Genomic DNA, 15,211 nt, shown 5'->3' with positions numbered 1-15,211 from the left:
CCACTCCAACTACTGATTATTCTGGTGCACGCCAACCGAAATGACAAAGACTCCTGGATAGGTGTTGAAATGTCTTCAAATAACTGAGTGAAAGCCAGGTTGCATTCTGATTTAAGCCTGCTTTGTAATTCAGCACTAAGCTTTACTCATTCACAGCTACCCAATCATTTATACTGGAAAATTTATATATATCAACATGTAAAAAAACAAACAAACAGAAAAAAAAAAAAATCATGTTAAAAAAATGTCATAACTGTATGAATATTATCTTGATAATTGAAAACAGATTCTCTTCTTCACATAACCCTCTCCATTTATCTGGGCTTGGGACCAGCACCAGGAGCACATTAAGACTGTGGACCCCTGGTGGCAGGATTATTATGTGTGTGTGTGTGTGTGTTTGAAGTGTAATGGAGCTTTGTGTAAAGGTGTTTTGAATTTTTTTTTAGGATTTTTTAAAAATCTGCTTTGTTTTTATCTTATTTATAATAATTATATACTTTTTTGTATAAATACATTATCAGTGTGACGTAAGAAGACAAAGAAAGGGTGGGCAAGCCAGAGCACCCGGAGAGAACCCACACAGGCACGGGAGAGTATGGCAGCTCCATGTAGAATGCAATCCATCTACAAGGGAACAGCACTAACCACTGTTCCACCGTGCAGCCATTCTGTTTACCAGGGTCTAATCAATACCAAGGTAGGAGTCTACCTCAGAAAAAGGCCCTGGTATGGAGGCAGTGCTTTTTTAGTTAAAGTGAACCACAAAGTTTTATGGAGGGTGAAGGGCTAAATATTATGGACTGGATTATGGATTCTGTGAAGGGGTCTGGGAAGTTAAGGGTTAAAGGAAGAGTTATGAAAGTTAAGGGTAACATTTATAGATGTCATGATGGTTCAAATATGTTTGACCAACATGCAGAAGCACTCACAGAGACCAAGAAAGTTTTAACAGTTAATTGAAGAAATACTTTACAGAGATTGGAAAAAAAAAAACAGTTCTTCAGCTTGAAGAGGTTCCTGCGGTCAGGTGAACCGGAAGCGGAAACTCAAGGAGATAAGAGTTGTGAGTTCAAGGACTGTGAGATACTGGGCGAAGGTCTGAATACAAGGTAACTTGGACACACAGTGGTAGTTGCAGAGCGTTTCTGAGATCCCATTTTTGGAGGCTTGGTCTGTAGAAGGTTTAGTACGTTGGAGGGCAGACAGGCAGACTAAGGAGATCCTGAGGAGCAGTTGAGCAAACTGACACTTGGTTCCTGAAGTGCTCGGCGTGCAGATGAGGAGATCCATCTCCTTTTCTCAGTGTGATGACTGTTTCCCTTCCAAGACTTGAAGGGCCAGCTTATCCAGTCGATCTGGAAAATTCCTGCCGGAGAATCAAAGACAAAGCTTGGTTAGCGCTGAAAGAGCTCTGAAGAAACTCAGACTCAAAGTGACTCAGCAAACTCAGAGGGGCTAGAGCACCCAATACAGGCAAACACTCTGGCAAGGAAGTGAAGACAGTCTGCCCCTTAAATACTCCTCAGGGAGTAATGATCCAATAGGCTGCAGGTGTGAGGTGAAAAGAAAGAACAAAAACAAGAACAAAAGAACAAAAACAAGCCCCACAAACTGGAATCCTAACAATAGGGAAGGGGGTGGGGGGTTGGTTGGGTTAATGTAAAGCGTGTAGGAAATAAGGTTTGAGATTTGGGGTTTAGTAAATGTTTTTGTCAGTTTTAAGTTTGTTTGGAGGACAGTTTTCTTGAGGTTTCTGACTGATGGCTTTTAAAGAAGTTGGAAATTCTTTTCCTTAAAGATTTCTTTTTTGGTTTTCTTCCTTGGGATTTTTCAATCTCCTGATTCAGATTTTTGAGCTCCTCCATAAGGCTTTCTGTTGATGTTTTCTTCTCCTCCTCCATCTCTGTCAGAGCTTTCTTAGCGTTTGCAACTGTCTCTTGAAGGCAGGCCTTCTCGGTTTGCCACTGCTGCCTCTCACCATGCAGATCCTCCTGAAGGTCTTTCATAGCTGCTTCCATATCTCTAAGAGTGTTCTGCTGCTCTGTCAGGAGACTGGACCTTTTCTGGGCCCAGACCCAGATCTTCTGCAAATCAGCTTTTAAGTCACTGGTTTCCTGCTTTTTCTTAGCTAAGCATATCTCAGCCTCCTTTGTTCGGTCTTTCTCAGCAAGCAGACTAATTTCCAGTTCCATGACTTTTCTTGCAGCATCCTGATGTAATTGGTGGTTTTCCTGCTCTTTCAGACGCAGAGAAGCGTCCTCCTGCTCTAATTCAGCTTTCCGTAACTCCAACTGCTTTTTCAGCTGCTCCCCCTGATCTCTTTGTTGCTGGTTGGCCATAAAATGGGATTTTTCTTGCTCCAACTGCTGCTGCTGTTCCTTCAAATCTTTCTCCATTTTTTCCAAAGTAGCCTTGATTTCACTGGTTTCCTGCACTTTTTGGGCTAAACAGAACTCAGCCTCCTTTGCTTTTGCCATCTCAGCAAGAACAGCTGCCTCCGTTTTCTGCAGCAAGACAGAGAGATTCTTAATTTGTTCTAATAATGTGGTGTTTTCTTGTTCAAGTGTTGCTCTCTTCTCTTCTGTGGAGCTTAAGCTGAGCTCAGCATCCCTTAACCATGTTAGCTCAGTCTCCACTTGAAGTGCTGCAATCTCCTTATCTTTTAAGGTTATGCATATCGCAGAATCCTGCACCCTTTGCTTGAGAGCAGTTACCAAAAAACTCCAGATGCCAGGCTTTTTTGTTGGCATTTTTAAGCTCAGCCTTCTTTTTTCAAGCTCGGCAGCATGTTTCTACAGGTTTTCTGATAATTTGGTATTTTCTTGTTGAAGTTCTGCGATCTCCTGATCTTTTGAGCGTAAGTAGATCTCTGCTTCCTGCACCTTTTTCCTTTCAGCATTTAGCTCCGACTCCAGCTGCCAAGAATGATAAAAAGTGGTCCTTATGTCCTCCATCAGTCTAAGCCTATAGAAGCATAACTATAGAGATAACGCCGGATAACCTGAGCCAATCAAACATACGCTTTATTACAAGGAAGAGTTTTAAGACTTGCCTTAAGAAGAAGATTGAGAGCGAAATACATGTTTGTAACATTAGGAGCAATCCAATCTCTGATATAAGATTGAGCTTGATTTCATTTGTGAGAAGGATGATTATAGATTCTACCCTGGCTTTAACAGTAAGCTGATAAGGGGAAGCTAAGATAGGAGAAATAATATATCTTTTCTTAATTGTCATCGGACTGGACTAGTTACTCACCATCACCATTGGACAGGATGTTTCTAACGTTTGCAATATTCCAGAACTGAAAGAAGGAAATCCTAGAAACTTCTTTGATATGTGAGTAAATGACAAATCTTAATAAAAAAAAAAAAAAAAAAAAAAAAACACAGAGGTGTTTACCTTATTGTTTGTGATTTCACTTTTAAAATGCGCTAGTCCAAAGATAATTTCTATGTTGTCTGCATTCAAAACAGGAGTGTTTAGTGTCAACCCATTTTTTTTGAGTAGGTTATATGCCTGTGCTTTAATTATAAATCTGGACGTATGAATATTCCTTACCTGTGTGCGCTTTTGGCAGAATTTTGACGTCATAAATGAATCTTACTTCAGTACATCGAGACCAGGGGCTTTGTTCAGTACTCCATAAAGCACCGCATCTCGCTTGCATGTTTGCATGTTACAAGTGTGTGTTCTCTCTACAACACTGTCCAACTTCCCCAAAACATACATGTTAAATGAACCCATCAAATTAGGTTATTTTGTGCAAAGTGTACTATGACTATTGACCACTGGAGACAGCCATCTGCTGACCCCACTATCCTGCAAGAGGAGAAAAAGATGGATGGGTTGAGATTAAAACAGAAGTACAGTATATCACAATTCTCATAGAGTTAAATTATTTTGCACAACATCTTGTATTTCAGCAGGAAGTAGGTGATTTTCAATAGCATTTACAAATTTTAAAACTTATTTAAGACGCCTAACTTGTGTATAACTGCTAAGACTGTTTCAAACCTGATATTGAGCTGAGGGGATACTGCTGAAATTAGGGGAGAGGATTTGAGAAGAAGACATTAAAGATGAAGATGCTAATTTCAGTTGGGATATAACCTTTACAAGAACCAGAGCGGAATATAATGATGCTGAAATGAGGGGGTGGGGGTGTAATTATAGCTGGCTCTTTCACTTTTATTTATGCAGCTCCTGGAATAGCTTTGCTCTGAGCAGCAGTCAAGCTAATGGCAGTCAGTGCAGAAAATGGCTAAAGTTGCAGAGTGGTAGTAGTAGTGTTAGTGTACGGCAAATGTCTTAATAAATCAGATCTGAGTAACAATGACACGTAAAATGAGTCAGCAGAAGACCATAATGAATATCTCTAAAGATTTTGTTAACCTTAATAAAAGAGAGATCCTCCAGTGGGGAGTACCACGCTGCTAGATAACAGGGGTGATAACAGATTAGCAAGAGATCAGTTCCAGAAGCAGCCTGGCACAGCTGACATCTCTGGGACTATGGGGTACCCAGTAGGATACAGCCATTAGTGCAGGGTCTAATTAATGCGGCTTTATAAATGTAAGTCCAACAGAGGCTTTTGGTGAAGATAAACTGATGCTAAACTTTTCTACAAAACCAAGATTTTGCACAGCCTCCACTGGGGTTATGACTGTAACCAAACTTCTAATAAATTCACGCTCAGAGATTTACCAAATACAGCTCAGTGGCTGGTCTCGAATCTCTAAATCTTCTGGAAAGCTTTCACCTGACATTTATTTCAACATCTTCTGATTTCTTGTAATTTTTCAAGCTGTCCAGTGGTGGTTTATTTATTTTCAATACGGTTGTAGCCATTAAAAATTTCCCCACTTAGTGGATGGGACCTTGGCTGGATGGGACCTTTTTAAACATCAATATTTGCACTAAAATATTCTTTCTGTCATTAAGATCTAAAGAGAAGTGCCATCTCCTGGTCAGACCCTGTAATTCAGTGAGTAAAAAAATATGCAAGAGGGGATCTCTCCACTGGCTGGAAGATGGAGGCAAGTGGGCTGCCATAGGTTGACATTTGACCAGGAAGGACCATTTTGAATGGCTGCAACTGTATTTATATATTAGTGTTGCACCTATGCCATTTTTTGGCTTCGATACGATACCCAATACCTGGCTGTGCAGTATTGGCCCATACCGATACCATCTGTTTGAAATTGATGTGTGTGTGTGTGTATGAAGAACTGCATGCTACTTGGATGTAAAATACAGTAATTGCCATCATGGCTTTCTCAAGCTGCTGCCTACCTTTGTGAAGCAGGAAAAAGACTAATACAAAGTGAATCCAGTAGAACTTTTTATTAAACAAGTAGTGACCATTCTGATTCAAAAACTTGTAGAACTCATTTGTAGATGGACAATCTTCTCATTACTGGTCTTAAACACCAGCTCCCTGTTTGCTCTCACAGATAAGAAAAAAAAAAAGAAAAAAAAAAACATCTCACCATTCAGCTCATAATGTTTTAACACCGTTAGTTTCACCCAAAATATTCCAGATATAGACATCTCACAGTGAATTTTATGTGTGCAAAACTCTGATCAGAATGTTGTTTGTTATGGAAATCCAGCTGAAGTATTTTACATTCTGCATATCACTCCTTATTTCAGCAAAGAGGTTTTTCTGTTTTTCTTTTGGCTGTAAAGAATCTTTCTGTTTTGATTGTACAGAGGGGGAGTGTCCCCTGGCCTGGGCATTAAATGTGAGCAGTCAATATTATTTGGCATAGAGAAAAATGTATAGATGATGAAACCGCCTCTGTAACAATGGCTGCGTTACAGAACTGAGCATCTGTGTGCTCCATAAGTGACTTATTAAAACCCAGAGATGGCATTAAACAGCTCAACTGTATGGGAAACATTAACAATATGAGAATCTGCTTCAGGGGAATCTTTGGGTCAGCAGATGTTTTATCAGGTTAGGGGCCGAATGCTCCGGCATTTTAATTTTGTCATTCTTTGAGAACTAATTCCTGACTCATATGTCCTTATATGGACCTTTGAACCTTTTTTTTTTTTTTTTTTTGCAGGCGGGGCTTGTGTATCATGAGGAAATAGCTTACGCATTAAACCACTCCAATTCTCTGAAATCCGACAGTTTCATTAATATCTGGCCTCAGGAGTTCAAAATCTTTTGTTCTGTTAGCCGCAGGCAAAGTGGTGAATTGGCCCCTGACTAAACCTCTTCAAAAAATACTAATTTTTGATTTTTATAGCAGACTGGATTGCATCAATTTTTATAGTGAAAACTTGAAACTTACCCCCAAATTTGCAATTTACATCAGTTAATGGATACAACATCAGTAAAGAAAATACCAATATCTTACAATAAAATGTATAAACAAAGAAAATAACTTTATTTTAGTCAGATTTGACTACATTATGAATTTTTGAAGATTTAATAATTTTAATCAGGAAAAATACATTTTCTCTTTTATGAGCTTTTTTTCCCCCCCAAATATGATATGATGTATATGCAAATCAAGCAAATTATTACATGAACTGTAAGATAATTTTATTAGCTTTAAATTGGTATTATAGTCAGCTTTGTAAGTCTATTTTATTTTAGAAGTTATAGCAAAATTCTCTACCCTACCCCCCGGTTTTTCGTTATCTAGACGGTTATATTCTCAGGGCCTTTGGAGCAGGCATAAACATTGTCTGAGAAAAAAATTATTATGATTTTTTAGGTAGTAAGGTTTGAAAGAATGGGAAATCGCCCAGTCTGCTATGAAAATCAAAAATTGTTATTTTTTGAAGAGGTCTACCCCGGATTCATGTTCATTACACACCCAAATGCAGATATCACATCAAGCCCACACTTTTGCGACTTCCGTTTCTGATTTTAAATTAATACTTTCACCATTAAGGTTGAAAAATGGTATTAGGGAGCTCCTGTGATCAAACCAATAGGTAGTTCTTGCTTGCAACTGTTCAGATATTCATAGTTTTGTACCACAATTTGTTAGCGTTATCTGGCTTTAACTTGATTTTAACTGTCTGTCTCCCAGAAATGCCCTTTTGTTTTATAACAGTAACAGATTTTTAATAAAATGAAGCTAACAGTAGCTTGGTTGCTATAACAATGATATTTTTTGTGCTTGAAATAAAGAAAATATAATCTGCAAAACTTAATAAAAAAATGCAATTTGTAACACTCTGAAAAGGGAGAAACTTGAATAAAATAAATGTAAATTATAAAAAAAGATCAAACAAAAAAGTTATATAAAATAAAATATAAACAAAAGAGAAAAAAATAAGTTGATAAAATGAAATCTTATAAAACAATAAGTTTTTCAAAGTTCAATTTGCAAAACATGTTCTGGAATTGCAATAATAATGAATTAAGCTTAACTTTCTATTGATCAGGCTTTCATTGAGCTTTGCATTTTATTCAAAATGCTGCAGCTTTTTGAATCTGGTCATAAAGAAAAGCACATGAATCCTGTGTTTGTTGGGATCTGGAGGTCTGTCCACTTTCTCCAGCAGAGGGCGTACAAGATCTCCTGGAGCCGGGGCTGATTGCAACCACCTGTCGCTCATCTGCTCATCAGGAGATCCGTATTTAAGGAGCCAGAGGACTTCTCTCCAGGGCCTGAGTGTTTGCCAGTAACGGTTAGCAAGCCTGAGCCAACCAGCCTGTCTGAACCTCTGACTCCCTGAAAACCTGAACCTGATCTGTTCTCTCTTCTCTGCTTCCTAGATCGAACCTGCCGGAAACCAGAAATCCTGAAGAGTTTCTCTGCCAGTTATCTGCCTGTCCGTTCTCAGAAGAACCTTGGAGAATAATTCCTGTCAAAGCCCTGCCTGCCCGCTCTCAGAAGATTCTGGAAGGAAACTCAGATCAGTTATCTGCCAACACTCAAATTAAGCTCTCCCTCTGCCTAGCCCTCAGCCTGCCGACAGCCTCTGGACCCTCAAGGTTCCCCCCCCTCAGCCGCTCTGCTCTGCTCAACTCCAGAACAGGTACTGCCTTGCTCTCTCTCAACCTGCAAATTACCTGGATCTCCACTAACTCCTCTGTCCCGCTCTGCAGTGAACCCACTCGTGACCAGTCCTGGATCTTATAACTCTGTGTGTTTTCAGAACCCACTCGTGGCCAGACGAGTTCCCCTCTGGATCTGTTCATAAATTGTGTTCAAACATTTCAATAAACTGTTGAACTTTTCTCCTGCCTCTGAGTGTTCTGCATGTGGGTTAGGCACCTTAAGCCAAACATGACAGTGTTGGCTTCGCTGCACAGGTTTCTATTCAGCTTCAGGATTCATTTAAAGATTCTTAGATAGTTTTTAAATACTTGAAAGGATTAGCTCCCCTCTGTCTGAAAACTAGAGGGGATCGGCAATTTGCCAAGCTTTTCTCAATATTCACTGGCCTTTGCCTCAAGCTGAGCGGATGCCTTTATGTTTTTAATATTCCCATTTTTTTTCTCTAACAATTTCTTAATTGTATTATATTATCAATATTGTTTTTTTTATATTATTTTATGTTGTATATGACTTGTTTTACATATTTTTTTTTTGTTTATTTTTGACTGATTATTTTTTGCCCTTTTCGGGCCGATTCTCCAGTCGTGCGAGAATTTTTTGTTCGGGCCAAATTTCAACCTCGTTGTTGGGGGCAACAAAGGGCAACGAGGGGCAACGAGGGGCGATTAGCCTCTTGCGACCACTTCCCCATCAGGAATCGTAAGGTCGGGAGAAAATCAAACGTTTGAAATTCAGTCGGTCGTCATGAGGTGTTCATGGACAAATCCTGCTGTGGAAGTGGAGCTTCAACAGGACTTTTTGTCTTGAACATGAGGAGAGGCTGTTTTGTATGCGAGCAGAGATCATTTTGCACGCAGGGACAATTTTTAAATTATATTTTGAGTGCAACCTTAGAGTCAGATTTGTAAAACACATTTTTTTGTGTTTGCAACATGTAAGGACAGTTTGTGTGTGACATTTGATGAGAGTTTGTAACACAAGTTTTATTTGTAAACAATATTTATTTAAGTGCAACATGTTTGTGAGTGATAAGATTTGTTTGTGTGAAATATGCTTTTTTTGTGTGCAACATGCTTTACGTGTGTATGTTTGCAACATGCTTTTTCGTGCACAACGTTTTGGCAGAAAATTCACTCCATACCGCGGTTTCGTCGCACAGGTTGAGTTGTAGCTGAGCACAATGATTAAAAATATCACACAGTGTATGCCCAGCTTAACTGTGCTCAAATTGTTGACGATGAAGGACAGACATGTCTGAATGCTCCTCTTTCTCAGGTTTTAGCCAAATTCTGCATGCAAAATCAATAGAGAAGTCCTCTGAAGAAAATTAAAAAAAGAAATCCCTTCAGAACCTGATGATGAAAACCAGAATACCAACAGATGCTACCACAACACACAAACTAGTGACCAGAACAAAAGCCTGCTGGAACAGCAAGCAAATGTCACTGTCAACATCATGCATGAATTAGCATATTCATGGCCATTCCTCTGCTTTGTTCCTGCTCTTTACATCTGTTTTCTTCTGTCCTACATGCTGTGCTCACCTACTCTGTATACTAATACCACCTGAATCATAATATGCCTGCTCTCATTTACATACAGATGCCGTAACAAGACTGAAATCTCTCTGTGACATACCTTTAACCCTAAATCCTGCTGCTTTATAACTTTATCTTTGGTGTTAAAGTTGTGTTTGTCTTTCTGTTCTCCCCTTTGCAGGATTTAGATGTCTTGCTAGATTAAGTAAAAAGAAAAGAAACAGTAAAGGAGATGAAAAAAAATTGTATTTGGCATTTTGAGAAAAAGAAAAATGTGAATTTGTATTCAATGTTTAATAGAAGCCAATTCCAGGACCATTCTGGAAACAAACCTTTCTGAGGATTACCTTCCAGTGGAATAACTACAATGAATGAATAACAATGTGATAAACTGGCCAAGTTCAAGATACAAATAATGACAAAGTTTGAGCATCTTTGCAAGTAAGAATCAGAGAAAAGTCAGTCTCTAAATGTGCAGAGGAATGTAACCCTGAAGAAAACTTGAATTGATTCAGGAGTTTATTTCACACAAACTAATAAAAAAGACAAACTATCCATCTCTTCACAATTCTGCACTACATTTATGCTAGACCCCCATATAAACCATTAAATACAGTATGGGCTGGGCCTCTAATGTCCTGAACACTTTTGCAAGGCTTACTTTTAGCATTTATCATTGTGTGCATTTTGACAATAAACGTGGCAAAGTTGATTGACAAAAATTGAAAAAAAAAAAAAAACACTGTGTGTAACTTTTAGCCATTAAGGATGCTTCCATTGATAGTGCCCCTGAAAGCAATATGCAAGCAATTGTGTATTGGAATCTACTAACAGACCACTTTGGACCAACATGTCATGCAATTACCTGTAAAGACAAGACAAAATGTAACGCTGGAAATCAAATCCTGCACCATCCATTCATCATCTGACACGCTTGTCCCAATTGGGGTCGCGAGGGGTGCTGGTGCCTATCTCCAGCTGTCAATGGGCAAGAGGTGGGTTACACCCTGGACAGGACGCCAGTCCATCGCAGGGCAACACAGAGACAAACAGGACATACAACCATTCACTCACACCTAAGGACAATTTAGAGAAGCCAATTAACCTAACAGTCATGTTTTTTGTTTTTTTTTGGACCGTGGGAGGAAGCCAGAGTACCCGGAGAGAACCCACGCATGCTCAGGGAGAACATGCAAACTCCATGCAGAAAGACCCCAGGCCGGGAATCGAACCCAGAACCTTCTTGCTGCAAGGCACCACTGAGCAGCCCCCAAATCTTGCACCGGAGAACTGAAAATATGTTTGATAGGGTAAGAGTCCAATCTGTTTTCTCTCTAACAATTACTTTTTAGGGGTGTGTAACCCATCTGTAAGGCTAGAGGCTGTCCAGATTCATTTCCTCCTCTGGATAGTGTTCTAACCGTACTTACTGAAAGGTGAAGGTAGAGCGGCCTGGTGTGTCAATACATGCTAAGTGTCACATATTGATGTCAAGATCTTGACACCATAGGCTGGGTTTTACTCCTCCTCCTCCTCTCATCTGCTTTGCGCCACACCAGCCTAATTTTCTCTTATCAGATCCACCTGTTTCTTATGCTATTAATGCCACCAGTTTCCAGCTAATGGTGCCAGATTATTCCAGCTTCCAGCAAGTTGAATTCTAGCATTTTCTGTATTTGTTTGTTATCCCCGATCCTGACCTGTTTCGGCCTCCGGACTTCTGAGTTTTGGCCGCCCCTGTTCTGCTCTGTTCTGTATTTTCCAGATTTACCTTGATTTCACCTGTTGCTGAACTCAGACCTGTCTTCTAACCCCTGGCTTGGATAATGCCTCCTGGATCCCTCGTTCCCTCTGTGTGCTCTGGCTGCTGCGGTTCACTGCTCCTCTTCCCTCCTGGATCTCTGGTACCGGCTCATTTTCAAGCTGCAGGGTTCCGCTCCTCTGGACTTCACTCCTTCTTCTCAGCACATACTTAACTCTGCCAGGTTGGTGACTTCAAGCTCATTGTCGTTCCCCAGTTTCAGTAGTCACTGATCTGAGTCTACATCCCGGCAGCGTATCCAGTGAACCCGCCCCACCTGACGAGCAGCGGCATACAGCTTTTTCAATGAATGCCTTTTAAGTTATCACTGTCTGTCTCGTCTGAATTCTGGGTCCAATCCTCTTAGCGTTCTTAAAATTGATGGGGGAAATTATTTAATATATCCCAGAGTAAGCTAATACTCCAGTCAAAAGCTTCACACTGTTGCTTTAAAGGTATAGAGGACAATATTTTATTTCCTGCTGGATCATCTAAATAAGTGGTCCTCCTAAATGTCAATCATTTGGGTGATATGTTTACATAAGGCCATCCTACGGGCTCGTCCTGTTAGCTATCTTTTTCTGTTCATGCACACTTTCAGGCATATATCTGTGGTAGCCTACGGTTTCAGACAGTTAGTTATTGAAGCTCACCTTTCTCACCGCGGTTCTTTGGAAATGGCTTAAGGTCATAAGAGAAAAAGTTTCTACAAAGTGTATGAGAGGAAAAGAAAGGCCTCAGAAGAGGCAGATATATCCCAGAATGCTTTGCGTGGAAGTCTCATTATGGGAATTGCTGTCAAAGCGGCCCTCTGTCACCATAGGCTGTCGCTACCCGACAGCGGCGAATAATAGCACAGATGGCGCAGGCACCGTGTGGTGGAGGCGGAATTACGTGACCAACCGGTAGCAAAAACAGTGATCATCTGTCCGAATGGCCAATTAACTGAGTTCAATATAAAGTCCACTATTTATTTAGGGGTTAGGACACAGTGAGCTTGTACGAGCTATGAGAACAGCAACTTTTAAACAGAGCGTGCATGAGGAGAAAAGGGCTTGTGCACGCTCTCGCACGTGTCTAATAGTCGTTCCCTCTCGGGAGCGGGTACAGGGTTGTGCATGTGCTTTTTTGGAGAGGGTGGGTCTTTTCAAATAATTGCAAAAATCCTCCACAATACCTTTAAGGATATTATACTAAAAAATAAACACAAAGAATGTCTAATTTTCAGCATTGCATAAACAAAANAAAAAAGTACTCCAGAGTGTTGTTCAGCATGGGGGTGAGTAGAAAATGAAGGCTAATCATGTTTTGGGTGTACTATTCCTTTAAGGTCATAAGAGAAAAAGTGTCTACAAAGTGTATGAAAAGAAAAGAAAGGCCTCAGAAGAGGCAGATATATCCCAGAATGCTTTGCGTGGAAGTCTCATTATGGGATTTGCTGTCAAAGCGGCCCTCTGTCAACATAGGCTGTCGCTACCCGCCAGCGGCGAATAATAGCACAGATGGCGCAGGCACCGTGTGGTGGAGGCGGAATTATGTGACCAACGGGTAGCAAAAAACAGTGATCATCCGTCCGAATGGCCAATTAACTGAGTTCAATATAAAGTCCACTATTTATTTAGGGGTTAGGAAACAGCAAGCTTGTATGAGCTATGAGAACAGCAACTTTTAAACAGAGCGTGCATGAGGAGAAAAGGGCTTGTGCACGCTCGTTTACTGTTTATTCTTAATGCACCTTTTTCCTCCTTGTTTGCACCTTCTTTGACTTCTATGCCAATATGTGAACAAGTGAATTATTCCGCTGTGAGATCAATAAAGCTCATCTAATCTTATTTAATCTAATCTCTCGCCCGTGTGTAATAGGCGTTCCGTCTCGGGAGCGGGTACAGGGTTGTGCATGTGCTTTTTTGGAGAGGGTTGGGTCTTTTTAAATAATTGCAAAAATCCTCCACAATACCTTTAAGGATATTATACTAAAAAATAAACACAAAGAATGTCTACTTTTCAGCATTGCATAAACAAAATCATTTTGTTTTAAATGTTTTTCTTCTCAAATGAACAACTTTTTCGAATTTAACCGACTTATCATTGCGAAGAACTACAGCATGTTTTTTTGAAAAGGGACAGTTCCTTTAAGCTCATTAGTATTTCTCTGGATGCTTTAATGGATTAAGATATTGAGATTTCTATCCTGTCACTACTTGATATCTGTATTTAAAGATTTCATCCTTTTACATCTTTGTATGATAAACATGTAAAACAGCATGACTTTAGTCTGCCTCTTTCAAACCTGTTCTCTCTAGTTAGCTGCTGCCTTTTATTACTCCAATCACCATCATTGAAATATAAATTTAATTAGGCTATAAGTATGGTAGCATTCACAGCTCATTTTAATGACAGCAGAGATGCACCTTTTATACGTCTCTTCCAGGACCTTAGTGTGTATGTAGGGGTGTGTGTGTATGTGAGACTGAGAAACTGTTTCAACCAGCCATGCAGTGCCTCCTTATGGCATCACATGTGGAGATTTTGATGAGCAGTATAATTTTCTCTCAACAGGGGGAGATGTAGCTCTGTCAGTCCTGTCTCAGGGTAACTTGCATCCCTTCGAAGACGCCTCAGGTTCCAGACAGTGACGAGTGCAGCAGTCCTGCCACCCAAAGGCACGATCCGGTTTGAACTTGCAGTTTTTATGTTATTTAATAGGATTTTTCAAGCAATGTGTCATTCCCTGTGGTCCGTCACTCCACTGACGGAGTGCGCTCTGGGAGGCAGTGGGGAGTTCATCATGGTTGTCTAAACAGGGACAAACTGGCTGCGTTCTCCTCCGAGCCCCTGCTGCTGCAGGCCAACTTGAAGGACAGAAACTCTGGGGTATTTCTGGATTTATTTAGGGAAATGGAAAGCAGGAAACATTTGTTTCAAAGGTCAAACAATATAACAGGGATTTAATAAAAGACAGCTTTCATACATCATATTGTGGAGTCACAGGTCTAAGGCCAGCAGCATTACTACTGTTGCACATAGCTTTTAGCATGTGTGCTAATGTCCATAGAGGCCAAGAGATTCCACAATGCATTAGGAATCAAATTATTGCTTCAATGTGTGCGTAGGATTTCAAAAGGCAGAGAGATTAATTAATGATGTGTCTCAAAAGTATTAATACATTGCAAGAGACATATACATTATTTAAAGATCTTTGTTCCGCTGAACATAATGAAATAATCTGATCTGTTTCTATGACTCATCAGACCCTATTGACCCTGATTTGATTGGTTATTATGACCAGTCAAGACAAAGTGATCCCAACACACATCCTTATTAAAAATGTAGTGTCTGATTCTGTATTCTGTTCATAAAGCATCTCTAACTATCAACTGATCAGAGTTCCACCTCCTTCAGAAGAACTGAGTTCAGTTCAGATATTTTAAAGGGAAATTCAAACTTCTGAAAATACTTTAAATATGAAATTATTATACTGTTCGATAAATGATGTGATTTTAATAAGAGTAATTCTCATTTTATTGTGCTTTACTGGAGGCATCCATGTTTGTCAAAGAACACTACTGCCACTTACTGGTTTGTGCGGTATCGGCTGTTGATCAAGTCCCAGTGCTGTATCTGGTGTTTGTCACAACGCGCTATTATCTGAGTCATCCTGAAAACATTCTTCTTCCAATTGTTGGCTACATATTGGCCAGAAGTTTGATGGCAAATTCTCCCTCTTCAAGTTGGCAATCCAATGACGAACCCGTGCGTAGAAGATCAGAAATCAGAAAGGTGGAATAACTCTTTTTTTTTTTCACTTTTACCCGATGTATTCCAACAGCCATGCA

The sequence above is a fragment of the Cyprinodon variegatus genome, unplaced genomic scaffold, assembly GCF_000732505.1.
Source record: "Cyprinodon variegatus isolate N-32 unplaced genomic scaffold, C_variegatus-1.0 Scaffold169, whole genome shotgun sequence".
Classification (NCBI taxonomy): domain Eukaryota; kingdom Metazoa; phylum Chordata; class Actinopteri; order Cyprinodontiformes; family Cyprinodontidae; genus Cyprinodon; species Cyprinodon variegatus.
Note: the sequence above shows the minus strand (reverse complement) of the source record.